Below are 16,078 nucleotides of genomic sequence, written 5' to 3'. Positions count from 1 at the left end.
ATATACACTCGCATATCCTGTACCAGACGCCATTCCCTTACTCCTTGTGTTTTATTACTGTTTCTAATTGTGGAATTGCTTAGAATGAGGCGTTCAGGTTTCGCTTTCCTGTGGGATGGTAGCGCTAGTAAGGTTTCGGTCTATAAAATGACTTGCTAATAGAAATTTTTTTATTTTATTTTTAAATGACCTTCACTTTCTCACCTTTTGAATACCCATCACTTTCTGACCGTTTAAACTACTTTTCTCCATACGTTAACTTGAAATCTTCTTAGTTACTCTGAGGAGTCGGATATTTTTTGTTAGCTAGAAATTTCTAAATTAACAGACCACCCCACCACCCTGGAGTAATCCAGATCCTTGGAGGGCATTTAAGCGGATATGGCGACAGGAAGGCATGTTGAAAAGGGGAGTTTTTAATAGCTTTCCTCTTTGTAATACCTCCCAGGACACAGACTTGTTGCTGTCTCCAAGCGGATAATAGGCCTGGATGGCGAAGGCGGCACATTTTAGGCACAAATATTTTTGGTTTTAAATCAACACAATGGTTGTACATTTTTTTAAATCCGACTACTTCTTTTATCTTACCTTCCTCTGTATGCTTCTGTTCTTTTTCCTTCTACCTTTCCTCCTACTTTCTTCTCTTAGTTTTCCCCAACCTGCTTCCATTTAACTTAACAATTTATATACTCGCATAATGTAATTTATTAGAACTTAAAGACATTATCTGAAGATGTGATTTTACTTTCACAAAACGTTGTGAGCTGTAATTCGTTGGATTATAGACCTTCGTTGCATGCCGAGGAACAAATTGTTTACCATCGTCAGCTTTGACAGACCGTAGTCATGAATGATTATTCGGTGGATGGCTTAGTCGTATAATTTTCTTTTTACTATGGAACATTCTTGAAGTATTTTTTCAGATTTTTCTCTTTTTTTTTTAACCGTGTTACACCAGTATATTGTGCAGTGTATAACTACTTTACGTGTGCAGTGGCTCACAAATTGATCGTACACTTGACGCTGTGAGACAAATGAATACAAATAACCTCTTTTACATAGTTTATATTACAAGAAACTGAAATATAATATGTGAAGGGATCTTATAAACAAAATATATTTATTTCATTCCTTTACACAAAATCAGAGCTTGAACGTAGAAACAAAATACTTTCATGCATTAATTTAAGTCACAGAATTATTCGTACACTTTCTCCATTAACAAATTTGGAACGTTCAGAAGCGAGTTGCGAATTCGTTTCTTCTTATCACCACGGCTAGTCTGTTTGACATTGATTGTATCAACTTCTTTGTAACATTAGGGTTAATCTTGACCCACTCTTCTTTCAGGAACGTCTTCAGTTCTGTCAGATTATTCGGTTGGCACTGCTGCACATTCTTCTCTAATTCCCACTATAGATTTTCTATGGGATTGAGATCTGTTGATTGAGGAGGGGTTTCAAGAGTCTTTGGTGTGTTGTACAATAGCCATGAGCGCACAATATACGCGATATGCTTGGGGTCGTTGTCCTGCTGAAATCTGTAGAACTGTCCAAGTTTTAAGTTTTCTGCACTAGACGTCGTCTTCAATATGTTAAGATATGCAAATATGTCCATTGTTCCCTCAATAAAGTGTAGATTTCCTACACCAGAGCTGCCATGCAGCCCCAAACAATGACTGATACTCCTCCATGTTTCATTGTTGGCCTAGTGTGTTGCTTCTTAAATTCTGTATTAGGTTTTCGCCAAATAATTTTGTGCCCATCGGATCCATACTGCTCTCGTTAAATCTGCTCTCGTCACTAAATATTACGCTATTCCAAAAGTCTTCGGAGCATTACTTGTGTTTCAGAGCAAATTGAAGCCTTTTGCTTGATTCGTCTTGTTAATATAGGGCTCCATCCTAGCAACTCGGCCATTGAATCCAGCTTTTCTTAAACTTCTTCTCACTGTTCCTGTGGAAAGGGGTCAACCAATGAATGATGCCACTTCTATTGTCAGTTTGGGTATACTTTGACGAGGATCCTTTTTTATTTTTAAAATGATTTTTCATTCGTCTCTTTCACTCAGTATACGTTTTCTTTTTCTACCAACTTTATTTCTTATCCTACCCTCGTACTTGGATCTGTTGACAACTGCCTGGATGGTTCAATGTGTTTTTCCTGTTAAAGATTTGCCCTCCATGGCTAGTTTAATAATTAATTTACGTTCAAAATGTGTAGTTTCATTTTTTGTTGCCATTGTACTGCACTTTGTTCGTGCTGCACTCACCTCATATATGTAGAAGGACGTGGATGACCTACTAGTACAATGACTCACTCCAGCTTTATATGTTTCCACCCAGGGCCGGCCTTAGGAGATGCTGGGCCCGATTTTGAACATTTTGTGGGGCCCCAAGTTTACAATTAACTTGCACCAAGGTCTGTAGAACATACATACATACATATATATATATATAATATATGTGTGTGTGTGTATGTGTATGTGTGTATTGCGCTCTCTCTGCTAGTCTAGTGGTTAGCGCGTGCGCCTGTAGTGTACATAGTCTCGAGTTTTAACATATAGTTTCAGTAATAAGCTTTGTAGCACTAATTTCTAATATCTACTAATTTCAACTTTCAAAATTGTGCGGAGATAAAAAAAAAAAAATACAATCCTTACTAAATCAAATGTCCTGAAAACGAAAATGCAGTCGGACTTTTCGTATCACTCTCAGATTTTCTGCTATGATGATGATTAACTGCTGACAGGAGTAAATGTAATTTGACATATAAAATAAAAGGTGTTTATGAAGATAAATTCTATGTTTTAATGAAAGGAATAAGTGTATGTGATACTAAACACTGTAAACACAAAATTTACAAACTTATGTGTATATCATTATTACGTATTCATATAAAGGTGTTTCGGGAAAAGGCGACAAATTTTGCATATGTGTTCAGAACCCCAATATAAGATAGAATCTGCAATTTTGACCGAAAACGCTTAATTACGGAGATAGAGATAAATAAAAGAGTGAAGAATGATCAATTCCAGTAATTACCTTTAATTAGCTCTTTCTCTGTAATTAAGCTTTTCCGAACAAAGTCGCAGAAAAAAACATTTCATGTATTGAGATCCTGAACACACATGATACATTTGTCAGTTTATCCCCGGAACACCCTGTATATTTACTTATAAGCTTGAATAAGAAAAATGATTAACGGCAAAGACAGTTTAGAAACATTTTCTATGTTGTGGAGTCCTCTTTCAGTAATCTCTCATCATGGACTGGTCCCATAACGGTTTTCCATCTGCAAAATGTTCTTGTGAAAACGCTCACTTTTTTCATTGGTTATAGCAGCTAATTTTTCAGAGTAATAACTCAAATGGAAATGCAAACAATAAACGAACGAATACATATTTCACCGTTGTGCCTTGCAATTTTTCAACATGGTTCTGTACCAGTATTTCATAGTTTTCTTATCTTATAAGTAACCATATCGGTATCGAAATCTAGTTTCTTGACCAAACTTAGCAGAGAAGTGTGGAATATCAAGAAACGATCGTAAGCAAAATTTTGAAATGCTTCTGTCCATAAGGACGGCCACAGTGGCCAGAAACTTCATTGATCAGAATAAGCCATAACAATGTTTCAAATTTGAACTTATCATTTTATTTGTAAAACGGATAAAGGGATGAAAAACAAAAACACATTAACCGACACCGGGAGGAAATAGACATCTATTTGAGGGTATGGTTTTCATGGCCGCCATCTCGAAGTCGGATATCTTGTATCTCGCTAGACTTTTTTAAATAGGAAGGGGGTCATGTAATATATCAAATGGTGCTAGAATTTTACGAGAAATATAATGGTGAAGTCTATGTTTCCATAAGTTTATATTTGCAAGACATAATGAAATGCACATTAATATGAATTCGTTGGTTCAAAGATTTCTTAACATCTGTATGTTTTTAAAAAGAATTCAAGTCAAAAAAACCTAAGTAGCTGCTTACGAAAGGTATAATCAGCTAGAAATCGTTATCGACTGCAGGCAAAATGAAATGGTGATGAGACTCTCACAAACCTTAAGGAACTGATGGAAGATGGATGACATATTATGACATATTTTTCCATTGGATTATTCGAGTTAGAAGACAAATCTCCATAAGCAGACACCTATTCAGTACGCTAGTTTTCCTGATTTTTTACTTTTTTTTAATACATCCACTGGATTTTTTGCAGAAGAGGGCAAAGTTTGTCCTCTAGTTTTGTATTTTTAATATAACTATAATAAGAGAAAGGATATGCAACGAAATCGCACTCTGGCTAATTTATTTGATGCCATCTCGGCATTCACGGTAGTATCACATAACTCAGCAAGAACACCAGGAAATTTTACTTAGTGGTGTGTTCAAAATAAAAGAGGGTGTGCACCCAGTACAATGATATGCATTTTTACTCAAACTCAAAGAAAACAATATTTTTACGCCTAGAGGTGTGTGTAAGGAAATTTGGGCCAGCGTTAGGGGAATACAGAATACTCCCTGGACATATCTATTTTTACAACAGAAGTTGTAAACGTAAAAAAAATAATAAACAAAAATAAAAAACCACTGCAGCATTCAGAAAATATTTCCTTATGCCTTAAACAAACTCAATGCAAATTATTTATTTACTTGTTAGGGAGAGGGCGCTCCCTTCCTTGTGGAGTCCATGGATGTAACCGCGTTGCAATATGTTGTGTGTACTTGAAACCGAGAGTAGCAGAGCCATCTTAACGGCACCATAGGTACTTAGCCGTGGACCCGCAAGCAGAACGGCATATATTAATTATTGGGAGCAAAATTTAGTCATAGGAATTAAACACACTTGTTTGCTCTGGGGCTTAACATGCTGTTAAAATGGCACTGGAGAATATAGTAGGTGGCACTAGCGCGGGGCCCCCTTAGGCGCGGGGCCCGATTGGGAGCAATCGCTCCAATCGGCTTAAGGCCGGACGTGTTTCCACTCCTTTCCCTTCAGCACGAGCTAAATGTAAAGTGTACGATCAATTTTGTGACTCTCTTGTACATGGATCTGGAAAATTAACCAACAACTGTAGAAAAGAAGGTGTGATACTCATACAAATGGGTCTCATAAACATCAATTCCGCCTCAATAACTGCAAACATGTAGACTTTATGGTGAGTAATGAATTTACGCATTAATTTTTAGAAATTAGTAGGGACGGGCAAAACCGGTTTTTATAAAAACCAGAAGCCGGTTCCTAAAAAAACGAAACCCGAAAACCGACATTTCGTTTTTTCGCCAAACCGGTTTCGGTTTTCTCCAAACAACGGTTCGTTTTTTTTACCGAAACCTGTTTCGGTTTACTTCAAAACCGGTTCGGTTTTCACCGAAACTGGTTTCGGTGAGAAATTTTGGAAAAAACACAAAACTATTTCTGTGGAAACGGATTCGGTTTCCGAACAACGAAACACTATTCTGGTCAGAAATAGAACAATTTTTTAAGAAAACCGGAACTGACTTTGAAGAAAACCGACACCAGTGAAAAATCGAACTGGTTTAGAAGAAAACCGAAACCGGTTTTGGAGAAAACCGAAACCGATTTCGGTGAAAAACCGAACTGGTTTTTGGAGAAAACAAAAACAAAAAAATGGTTTTTGTGCCCACCACTAAAAATTAGTAGGGTGTACGATCAATTTTGTGAGTCGCTGTATACCTGCTTGTCATTCTTACTAATTGAAATCCCAAATTATGGATGATCGACTACGATATAACATGTTATATCGCGGCTACTCGTTTCTTTTGTTTAATTTGTCGAGTTTCCTTTTTTCTGTATGTAGTGTAGTTAGGCAATCTTGAAATATGAAAAGATGGGGGATTTACTACGAGTTGTATAAGATGATTAAATATATAAGTATTGAGATATAAATATGTGATAAACGTACCTTTGTTATGAAAAGTATACTATGAAGTTGAAATATGTCGTTTCGATGTAAACGAAGTATTTCATTATTCCCCTCGTTCGTTTTTATACAATTGACACGTTTGGTTACCATAGTTTTTGTATCGTCCACAAACGTAAACTTAATGTTTGAGTATACCGTTATTGCCAATCAGTGTAAATTTTTCCCTTGTGTTGTATCATTACCCATATATGTGTTTAACACCTCTATGTTATAGACTTTAGTAACTGCATGTTGGGTGTCGTAAGAAGGCAGGTTATCGTGATGAGGTTTAACCTTTCATATATGCATGTAAAATGAAAAACTAAAATTTCTTTGACATACTTATATTCCCAGTCCCACTGTGACCTATAAATCTCCAAAAAATCTTCATAGTGTTGTTGATTCAAACTGCAGTTACAGTGATCACTCTACAATAGTGATTAGTAATGCTAAACTCCATAACTTAAGTTTTCTACGAATCCTTCTAAGGCGTCTCTCACGACAAGAACTTCACTATCCTTTGTGCTCGAAATATATAAAAGTAACCTTGTTTTTTATTGTCAAATAATTGCTTATATATATATATATATATATATATATATATATATATATATATATATATATATATATATATATATATATATATACGTCGATTTAAACTATGTTACTAATTTAGTGACGACATCGAATTAACTCATACAAACTCGAATTAAACTGCAAATTTGGATACTCGGTAGCTTTAAAGAATACGAACCTAACTTAATATCTTCGACAATAATACCAGTCTATTTTGTGGGCTAGTGTATATATTACCTAATAATCATTGTACCTTTCTTAAATAAAAGTAAAGCGTGCATGAACGCTCAGTGACAAAATGGACACGTGATATCAGTGACAATACTTGAAAGAAAAATAACGAGAAAATTGGACTCGTGTAGTAAATATTTTGAACTATATCAGAAGAGAGTCGATGTGAACACTGAATTCACCTGATGAGCTATACTTAGTTCACGAAATATATGTAATTTCATAGAACTAAATATTAATGGATATTCTAGTGATTTTATGTATACTGTATATACTGTATATAATGATATGTAACTAACTTTTTTCCTTATTCCTTTTTCTTTTTCTGTTTTCTTCCGTCAGTAGACGTAATACATTTTGTAAAACAAGTAGTTAGTTGATTGTTTCCTTTCTAAACAACACTATCCTATATACATATATATGCATTGTCTTATGTAGTGCAAATGGATGATTGTATGAATGATTGTTTTAGTTGAAATAGAAATTTACGATGTAGTGTAAACTGATAAGTTCTGTTATGTGTATATTTACATTTGAAAAATATGGTTATGCCTTGCTGATAACCTAGGTCATGAAGGTCACTAATCTTGATTAATACCATACACAACCGCTTTACGAAGCAAGCAAAAACAATGAAACTAAACTAACTGTGGTAGCTGTGGAAACCAGATACTTGAAGAACTCCATTCATGGATAATAAGCATATCATTGATTTTTTTTTTTGTCTTTCTTCACCTAACTTAAACATGAATTCAAATTGCTGAGCAATATTTTGTAAGTGAATAAAATTTACTTTTGATTAAGACAGTCAGATTGACATTTTTCACCACCTGGGCTGGGTCTGGGTAACTCCGACTTGTAGACTTACCTGGATCCAGATCAGGGTTATATGAGCTACCATGTGTTTACAACATACCGTTCAGGCTCGATTCTGGGCAATTTAATAGAACAAAAAGTGTCCTTAGTACTCCTTGTATTTTCTCTTCTATACTTTAATACTTTGTCCGTGGCTTTATTCCCTTTTTCTACCTTCTTTTTCTTCCTTATTTTCTCCGTGCCTTTATTCCCTTTCTTACCTTGTTTTTCTTCCCTTCCTCTCTTTCCATCTGCATCATAGACCGTTTGATATCCTTCTCTTATTATCACTTCTTTTTTGTTTTCTACTATTTCAGACTAAACGGATTTCTCTCTTAAAAAGTCAATGAAATCCTTTTCTTTCTTTCTACTCACAATCATCTTCTTCTCCTTCATCTCTTACCTTCCGCTTAATTTTCCGTCTTTCTCTCTTAATCTTTCCCTATTTTATCGTGAAACTCGAAACCTGAACGATGACATAACTGGGAGTTATCGCCAGTGTATGCGGCCAAATGTGTTTGGATTCAGTTATATCTTCGGAAGTCCGATATCGAAACCGGTTAATTAATAATATTCATATACATATTAAATTTAGTAATCAATTCCATTTTATTCAATGTGATATACGATAGCCGTTATTATAACGTATTATTTCAAGAGATTGGCCATCACTCCGCTGAATAGTCATTGACGGTCGTTAATTGAGGTCACGTTTGAAGATAATTGGCGACCGTAACTTAGGACCTTGTTGCTATAGTGATCACTAAGCAACGATCCGTACTTCAAGATAAATTATTGACCGCTATCAAGGATAATTACTATGGAAACAGTTACTTTTTCCGGTAAAGAATTTAAACATATTTATCATGTTAAAAGAATGAAGCTTGAACATACTGTAAGCTGGTCAAAGAAGTTTGTTATCAAATAAACGATTGCTATCGCTGAACGTTCGATTGTTTCTGTTTGTTCTCATCGTGAAAGGGAGGTAGCGAAATCAAAATTTTGAAAAGGTGAAGCTGGTCAAATAGATAGTGAATAGGACTTTCCTTTATTCATGAATAGATTTTGATACATATTATTTGAGTGTGTAAAGTGTATTGTTAATTGCAAGTATTCTAGTATTGTTTTTATCTATATATGTTTGTTTACGAAAATATGGCAACAAACGCGAAAATACTAGAGAAAAGCGATACAGAAGTGTCATGCATACAATGCAAACTGGATGACCAATAGTGTCGGAAACGAGTGTTGCGTCGGCTCGTGAGATGTGATGGCTGCAAGGTACGGTGGATCCATTTTGTATGCACCGACCTTCAACGAAGAGAAGGTCATAAGTAAAGAAATCATCAGATATTGCAGGAACTGTCAAGAAAAGTATGGTCAGTAGGGTGGATCGAAAAAAAACACTTTTTTTTTTAGTTTCCAAGTTGCTATACCGCGGAAAAGTTGTGGTTAGTAATAACTTGAAAAGTAAAAAAAGAAGTGTCGAAATCGGTTAATATCTTCCGATCGCTCAAAGCGTCTGAAAAATTTTTAAAAACATGAAAAACTTAATTTTCTCGTACTCTTTATTAAAATAAAATACTCTCGTATTTTTTACGCTATAGTGATAAAACGTTACAACATGCCTTATTTAATAATAAAAACAGCTGTTTTATGATTTTATAGAATATCTTCTGATCGCGCAAAGCCCATGAATTTTAAGAAAAATGTCTGTTGTTCGTATTTTTTTTAATCAAAAATTATAAACTGAGCTCCCTCGTGGCTAAGCGGTTAGCGTACGCGCCTTTGGCGTGGGAGACCCGGGTTCGATTCCCGGCAGGAGCTCATGTGGTTCGGATTCCACGTTAATCAGTAGGTCCACGTCTCATATAGCCTCGCTGCTGAACGGGACGCTAAACTAAAATCAACTCAACTCAAAAATTATAAACTGCGATATTTTTAATGCCTTATAGTGCAAATGGAAAATACGCTGATGTAATAACATGCGTTCTAATATGTTTTATAATGTTTAATGTTTTAATGAGAGAGAGTTCCAAGTTTATGACATATAATTTCCAAAGCTAACACAAATGTGCGCTCTTCGCTTGTTTTTATATATAAAAACAACCCAGAGGAGGAGGCTGCACTTCGAGTTCCACCCACACTCTTCCCATCCACCCAGCCATAAAAGGTGTGTACTATTTATAATATTTGCATAGTTAAATTTGTTTTTCTTTTTTGAAAGACTTACAAAATTGAAGCGATTTTATAGTCAGATTTTGTTCTGAACTCAGGCATCAAAGATCTGAATTTCAACGTTGCTCTGATGTAGCCATCTCTTGATTTGGATCCTCATACTTTGAGCGAAACTTCTGTAACTAGCTTCACGCATCGCTCCACGGCTTGCGTATGGCAGGAGAACTTCTTGATATCCCCATCTGGTATTTCACCTCGTTGAATGAAAGAGTTGATGTTGTCGTTTGAAACTTTTCGAAGAAGAGGTGCAGAAGAATACTTGGCTTCACTCCAGTCAATCATGTCAATGTAATCTGAGGCTTCAAAATTCACAGTTGGAGTAAGAAAGGTTCAGATGCTTTTTCCTTTCGAATCAGACTGCCTGGCTTTCAACACTCTTCTAAGCCCTAGTTCTCTAATGTGCTTCCTCTCATCAAAAATCATGGCTATTAAAAGATTTTCGGGCTGCGCAAAGAACGAATTCCTCTCAATGACGGGGAAAACAACTTGCTTCAAATTGTCAGGCAAGTATCAAGAAGTTTCAATTGTTCTATATACATGAATAGGTCCACTTATGAAGGTATTGCTGTTTTTAATTTTAAACCACACTGGCATCTAAGATTTCAAAATGAAAGTCACTATGGTTTTTAACTTATTTGAAGGATTTGCTTCACTTATGTATAGTCTGAGAACTCCATTTGCACAAGTGAGCCATCTGGAATGTGAAAGTGGTCCGGGATCACGAATTGATAGATCACTTGGACATATGCCACTTTTGATGCCAGACATATATCTAAAAGATATCTCTGGTCTTTACTCAAAGAATTTCTGTCATCTACTGGTTGAAAATATATCGCTGACAGTTTTTCACATCCGCTTAGATTATTTCCAATTGGTCCAGAAAATGTTGTGGGGCCAACTGTTCCTCTATCCAAATGTTGAAAAAGATGACAGAAAGGTAATTCATTGAAATCGAGTAGGCAAATAGGCCATTGCAGAGGTCGCCCAACATGGATCTCAAGATGACGAATAACACCATTTTTTCCAGCCAGTATTTGTATTAGTACCATCACAACCGATGATATCCAAGTCTTCCACTGAAATTCCTTGTTCATTAAGGCAAGATACAATGTCTTTAGCAGGTCCAGAGCTCGGCGACACATAGCCAATGTATGCAGTACCAGGTTCTTTGATGAGCGAGTAATGGTAATCCTTAACACTAGTATACAAATTTTGATCAAAGTCGTGCTTATGTTGGTTTTTCGTCGGTTTCTTAATGATTTGCACCCACTGAACACGAGTATGGCAGTTATTTTCCCGTAATGTCAAAATTTGTGATGATATAAGCATATTAGATTTTACTGAAACAGTAACATATTATACAATTGTATCTAATAGGAACATTGAACTACAAACATAACACACACATTTTGGACATCAATTTTCTGGGTAACAAAAATCTACATAAGAATACATAAATACCAAAATATGTGAATATTACATTTCTTATAAAAAATATACAAAAGTACTTGAGATTGGAGGGAAGTGTTCACCAAGTACTGGAATTTCGTAATTAAAAGTGAAGGTTAGTGGTTCTTTTTCTTTTGTGGAAAACGTTCACTTCGTCACGGAATAACCCCTAAATATAATCACCCATCATTGCACAGTGCCACCTTCCTTGATATCTGCTTTCCATTACCTCAATGGCCTTATGGAAACGTTCCCCGTGCTCTTCGCTAACATCTAAATTCTACCTCAAGAAATCCGAGTGTGAATGAAGCATACGTAATTTTAAAAACATTCGACATCCCAATGCTCGATATTGATCAATGAGTGGCTTAACGTGGTGATCCAACGCTTCACTTCGGTTATGCTCAAGAAATCCCGTCACCAACTTATGAAAGGTCTTCCAAGCGTCTCTTTCCAACTCTGTAATTTTTTTTCTTTTTTTTGCTTAAGTGTTGCACTATTAAGCATGACACGAATCTGAGGCCTTATGAAAATGCCAGCCAGAACTTTTGCCTCTGATAAAGCTGGAAACATTTGTTTGATACATTGGAGGGCAGGTGAATTGAGATCCAGAGCTTTCACAAATTGTTTTGCCAATCCCAGCTTAATATGTAATGTTGGCAAGAGAATCTTCTCCATGGGCATTAATGCTTCATTTATCACATTATGTGTGCCTGGAGTAAGCTCCGTTCTTTCAGGCCACACAGTTTGATCATAATGCTGGTTAGTTGCCCGATTGTCCCACAGACATAGAAAGCAGGAATATTTAGTATAACCACTTTGCAACCCAAGAAGAAAACCAATAATTTTGAAATCCCCACACACGTCGCATTGATGTTCCTCATATTTAACTTTCTCCAACATCAGCTTCACACTTGAACAAGTTTCCTTCATATGGATGGAATGTGCAACAGGGATTGAAGGGTACTGGTTTCCGCTGTGCAAAATAATAGTCTTCAGACTAGTACCCAAACTGTCCATGAACAATCGCCATTCCTTTGGTTCATATTGAAAGCCCTAAAAAGACCACAGATATCTGTACAGTAGCACAATGAATCCTCAACAGCAAAATAAACGTTGGTGTCTGCTTCTGTACTTAGATATTTTGCAGGAAGGATTCCACTCTTTGAGTCATGATGTTAGCAATTCGGACTTATTTTTCGGTAATTGTAGATCTCTAATCAGATCATCTAGTTCTTTTTGGTTCAGTAAATGAGGTTTCCCACTATCTTCCAAAACGAACGAACTATCTGAACTGTCGGAGTGAGCTGCTTCTTCACTGAAAACCGTTTGGGGCAGAGGTGAGGGAATAGGGAGTTCACTATGCGGAACAGATGCTCGGGAGGATGGTATGTTTGGGTATTGTAGATGACGTCTGTTCTTGCCTTTCTTGTAGTGCGTCAAGTCGATCATGCAAAAATAATAATCATCATGATGGTTGGTAGGTTCTCTCCACACGCGCGGAATGGCATGGCAAACGGCATGCTTTTCCTATTCCCACGCAACCAATGTTACAACATCAACCTGCAATTACTACAAGACACATGCGGGGTCCATGGCTTGTCAAGATCCCCAACCGCCATTCCGAAGTAATCTTTATATTCTGCACGAAATTTTGTTCTAGGCACTATCCCATGCTTCACCTGCTTCGGACCAATATAGTATCCACACACACATAACAAAAGGAATCCGCACGTAGCTTGCACTTCCGACCGGACAAAATGTTGCTCAAATACATTAACTACACAGTGACACTTACAGACTGACATTTAATACTATAATATAATACTATAGTACTATAATATAGTAATATAGTATTATATATACTATAATATAAAATAACTGTGGAAAATGTGCAAGCAGCATTTATCGACCATTTCATTACTACCAGAATTGGCTATAGCTTAATTATTGCTTAGACTCTATTTAATCAATTTACAATTCTGCTATGAATCTTTAGAATCTATATTCTCTGTTTGCTACTCCGAACAATTTATCTTTAATAACAAATGCACTACCACCCAGCGAGCATTCGAAATAAATGCACGAAAATTGCTCTGCATAAACTAGTATAGGTAGAAAAATAAAACATGCTTATATCACTGAAAATATTGACACTACATAAAAATAAGTGCCGGAGTCGTGTTCAGGAGGTCAAAATACATAAAGATTCATCAAGAAACAATAATAAGCAAAATTTTGTTTACCAGTGTAATAGTACGACGAAATTGTTTGGATTCAATCTTATCTATAACCAAGGTGTCATCCTTTCTTCCATCAAAATAAAGACCACGCAGTTTATCTAAATCAATTTCACTGTTGTTTTGCAAGTCACTTCTAATTTTGCTCCTTCCCCTTCTAATTTTACACCTTCAATAACCATAGACGTATCTGCTTTGGTTATTATACCAAAGTCTTCTAGCACACTAGGTGCTATAGCAGAACCTGCACGGTCACTGACTCCATATCGATCGTAGGTTAATGCTGTAATCCTAGTTTAATTCTCATCTGCCATGGAGATGGAGATTCCTTTTTCTCAGAGTCATTTGGTTTGTATTCAGGTTCAATTTCAGAACACACTTTGGCTGAACAACTTGGCTCTTCCACAAGTAAACAATCAGGGTTATCTCTATTTAAAGTATAGCTTCTTCTTTCAAGTCTACGTTTCAACTTTGATGGCTCCTTCCGATCCAAAGCATTAATTTTTCGTAACCCATGCTCCCTCTGAAGATATAAGAATTTTCGCTCAATGACAGGAATCTTGTTAGGTTTCTCACACGTGCGCGATCGGAAGATACTCCCTAAAAACATATAACATGTGTTTTTCTTATTAAATATTACTAGTTGTAACGTTTTATCACTATAGCATTAAAAATACGAGAGTATTTTGTTTTCATAAAAAGTACGAAAACATTAAATTTTTCGTACTTTTTAAAATTTTTCAGACGCTTTGCGCGATCGGAAGATATTAACCGATTTCGACACTTTCTTTTTTTATTTTTCAAGTCATCACTAACCACAACTTTTCCGCGGTATAGCAACTCGGAAACTAGAAAAAAGTTTTTTTTTTTCGATCCACCCTAATGGTCAGTCCTGTGATGATGTAAACATATCGGTGTACAAAGAAACCGATGCAAATTTCGAAGACCTTGAGTCGGAAACAAAAATTATTCATTCAACCCCAAACGGTCGAGGCCAGATATCTCTCATAGACATATCTGACCTCGAAGAGGAAGAGAAGGTTAGCGATCTGATAAATAATCCCACACCTAACTCGAACGGTGACAAAACTGTGGTAGGATTGAAGGAGAATGCGCCATCTGGCGACAATTGGGTGTGTGTGTACCGTGACGTAGAAGCGGTTTTTTTTAAACACTACTAAAGAATTCTCTCTCGATCACTCATTGTAATGCTTTTACGTAGAATGGGGAAGTCCGGCGATGTATTAGAGTTTGATAGCGGCCAGATTGCGATGGCAGACGGCTGGAAACGAGCATGTTGGGAATAGCACGAGTGCGACTTGTCGTATGTTCGATAGCTTCCGTAGTTAGTGTCTCCCAAAGCTGGAAAAAGGAGTGTTAATCCAGCACCAAATCATAAGATATGGAGCTGTCACACCTCATTAAAGATGTACGTTGTAGACTATCAAGATGTGTAGTTCAGGATATGGCGCAAAATGTGGCACAATTAACAGTAGACTTTACCAGTGGACAAAGTACGACTGTGTATAAGCTTAAACACACAGTTCACTGTACACTGTTAGATATTGTCCGATTGCCTCCACAGCCGACGTCCCACATGTGTATCAATGTTAATCACACTTCATAACCAATAATGATGATCATCTTTGGTGTCGGTAGTGCTTGTGGAGAATAACATGACATGTCTTTGCTATGTTAGGCCATTGCTGACCATGTATACCTATTCATTTCAGTCACGTTTCTAGTTGCGAGTGGCTTCTTTCAGCAGGACAACACTCTTTGTCATAAAAGCAACGTTGTGCTGCAGTGGTCGAAGGAGCACAGTAATGAACTTCAAATGCTGCAATGGCCCCCGAACTCACTCGATCTTAAATCAATCTAACACCTTTGGGATGTCATTGAAAGTCAAATCCGAGATCATTCAGTTCCTTCGAGGAATTTACAGGAATTAAGTGATTTATTTGTGTAGATGGGGCGGGCCATGCTTCCAAACATGTACCAAGATCTCATTGCTTTCATGCCAAACCGCATTGGTCCTGCTTGCGAGTCAAAGATGGACGTATCAGATATTAGGTAAGTGCGCATAATGTTTTGGGTGGCCATTGTATATTTTACTGTTTTATGTGGATAGAAAATAATAACAAAAACATTTTGCATATCACACACACAATAAAGATAATGGAAAGCAACGAAAAGAAAAAAAAGTAATGTCAATTGTATTTCTAAAAGGTCGTATAGATCATTATCTGATAGTTGCTTTTAAATGTGTCCACATCGAGTTCTTGAAGTGCTGAATCCGTAATGCTGTCACGAAACAAATAATTGGAATTATGCAGTGTACAAAGTGAACCTTCATTTTTACGATAAAGGGCACGATAAGTTATCACGCAAATGTTCATTTCCTAAGTGACATTGTAGCCAATTGTATTCTGATTCAGTGGCGAATCTAGCCCGAGGCCGGAGGGCCTAGGTCTCCAAGTTTTTTAGTGAAAAAATAATTTAAGCTATTAGTTATATATTTTTGGAAGGTTATAGTAATCTCATGATATACATGCC

Source organism: Thermobia domestica, chromosome 3 (genome assembly GCF_964235325.1).
Source record: "Thermobia domestica chromosome 3, izTheDome1.hap1.1, whole genome shotgun sequence".
NCBI classification, from domain to species: Eukaryota; Metazoa; Arthropoda; class Insecta; order Zygentoma; family Lepismatidae; genus Thermobia; species Thermobia domestica.
This window is presented reverse-complemented; position numbering follows the sequence as displayed.